We start from the raw sequence: 2,500 nt of genomic DNA, 5'->3' as shown, positions 1-2,500 counted from the left end.
ATGATTTGAGCCACTCTCGGTCAGAAATTGAGCCACTCTCGGTCAGAAATTGAGTCACTCTCGGTCAGAAATTGAGTGACTCTCGGTCAGAAATTGAGCCAGCCTCGGTCATGATTTGAGTCACTCTCGGTCAGAAATTGAGTCACTCTCGGTCAGAAATTGAGCCAGCCTCGGTCATGATTTGAGTCACTCTCGGTCAGAAATTGAGCCAGCCTCGGTCATTTTTTGAGTCACTCTCGGTCAGAAATTGAGCCAGCCTCGGTCATTTTTTGAGTCACTCTCGGTCAGAAATTGAGTCACTCTCGGTCAGAAATTGAGCCAGCCTCGGTCATGATTTGAGTCAGCCTCGGTCATTTTTTGAGTCACTCTCGGTCAGAAATTGAGTCACTCTCGGTCAGAAATTGAGCCACTCTCGGTCAGAAATTGAGCCAGCCTCGGTCATGATTTGAGTCACTCTCGGTCATTTTTTGAGTCACTCTCGGTCAGAAATTGAGTCACTCTCGGTCAGAAATTGAGCCACTCTCGGTCAGAAATTGAGCCAGCCTCGGTCATGATTTTAGTCACTCTCGGTCAGAAATTGAGTCACCCTCGGTCAGAAAATTTGGCTGGCTCGGTCAGAAATTGAGTCACGACCCACCAGAAATTGAGCCAAGGCTGGTCAGAAATTGAGTCACGACCCACCAGATTTGCACCACGACCCACCGTGACCGACCACTATGCACCAACTATGAACCATTCAATTTTTTTTTGAGCACTTCTTGGATCAAACATCTCTTCTAACATGCCTAAGTATGCTGGGAAGTTTTGGGGGTGAGAGACCTTCATCCTCCATTTTTACGAATTTTCCGATTTTACCATGTTTTGGTAAAAAAATCATTAAAATTCAATCCCTTGGAGGATGGCTGAGATTTTTGGTGGACAGGTCAGTTATATTAGTATGTGGGTGCATGCAAAAAATCAGATCAAAATTCGATGCCTAGATACGTTTTTCTATTTTTCTGGATTTACGTATTTTCGTTTCTTAAAAAAATTATTAAAAAATATTCCGTTGGCAAAAAATTCTCTAATTTGGTGAGCACGAAGATATGATTTTTCTAAACAATGCTGCAAAAAATCAGATCAAAATTCGATCTGTAGCTCCCAAAAAGGAACTTATGTCTGCTCAGAAAAAAGGTATCTACTTGTACAAAATTCACTTTTGCATATTAGCCTATTATAGGGGGAGGGTGTGTCTCAGCAGAAACCCAGCGCACCTTGGCTGGTCTGGGCGAGCCACGGGGCCTTCCCCTCACACTCCGTGGGCATTTCTAAGCCTGCGTTGTGTTCTCCCGTGGCAAATTTCGAATCAAAATTTTTCATGAATCAAACCGAAAATTCGGCCGACTTCGGCCGATTTTTTTGAAAATTTTCGAAAAACTCCAGATTCGTTCTATCATCATTCTAACCCATATTTTGGCCTTTCCAGCCTTCGTTTAGCCAGATTTAAGCCATCTTGACCCACCCGAGGGACGGTTTATGCTCTTTTGAGCTAATTTTTGGTGGGTTTTCTCTTCTTTTTCCATCCTTCATCGAGTTTGCACCAAATATGCCGTACCCTATAACTCGTCCAGCCCATTTTCCCTTTGATCATCATTATTGCCCAAATTTGCACCAAATCTAGCCCAGTTTCTACCTTGCCTAACCCACCCGGGGGACGGTTTATGCTCTTACGAGCTAATTTTTTGTGGGTTTTCCCTTTGTTTACCATCACTGATCGAATTTACACCAAATATGACCTACCCTTTCACTTGTCCAGCCCATTTTCCCTCTATTCATAATCCTTGCCCAAAATTGCACCAAACCTAGCATATTTTCTATCTCTCCCAACCCACTCGAGGGACGGTTTATGCTCTTTTGAGCTAATTTTTGGTGGGTTTTCCTTTTGTTTATCAACCTTGACCGAGTTTGCACCAATTAAGCCTTACCCTATCACTTGTCTAGCCTATTTTTCATTTGCTCATCATCCTTGTCCAAAATTGCACAAAACCTAGCCTACTTTCTTTCCTGCTCGACCCACCTAAGGGACGGTTTATGCTCTTACGAGCTAATTTTTGGTGGGTTTTCCCTTTGTTCACCATCCTTGCTCGAATTTGCACCAAATATGGCCTACCCTTCCCCTTCTCCAGCCCATTTTCCCTTTCTTCATCATCCTTGCCCAAAATTGCACCAAACCTAGCCTACTTTTTATCCCTTTGTTTACCACTCCTGACCGAATTTGCCCCAAATATGGCCTACCCTTTCACTTGTCCAGCCCATTTTAGCTTTGTTCATCATCCTTGCCCAAAATTGCACCAAACCTAGCCTAGTTTGTATCTTTCCCAACCTACTCGAGGGATGGTTTATGCTCTTACGAGCTAATTTTTTGTGGGTTTTCCCTTTGTTCACCATCCTTAACCGAATTTTCCCCAAATATGGCCTACCCTTTCCCTTGTCTAGCCAATTTGCCCTTTGTTCATCATCG

This window comes from Cajanus cajan, chromosome 11 (genome assembly GCF_000230855.2).
Source record: "Cajanus cajan strain Asha chromosome 11, NIPB_CcT2T_4, whole genome shotgun sequence".
NCBI lineage: Eukaryota > Viridiplantae > Streptophyta > Magnoliopsida > Fabales > Fabaceae > Cajanus > Cajanus cajan.
Note: the sequence above shows the minus strand (reverse complement) of the source record.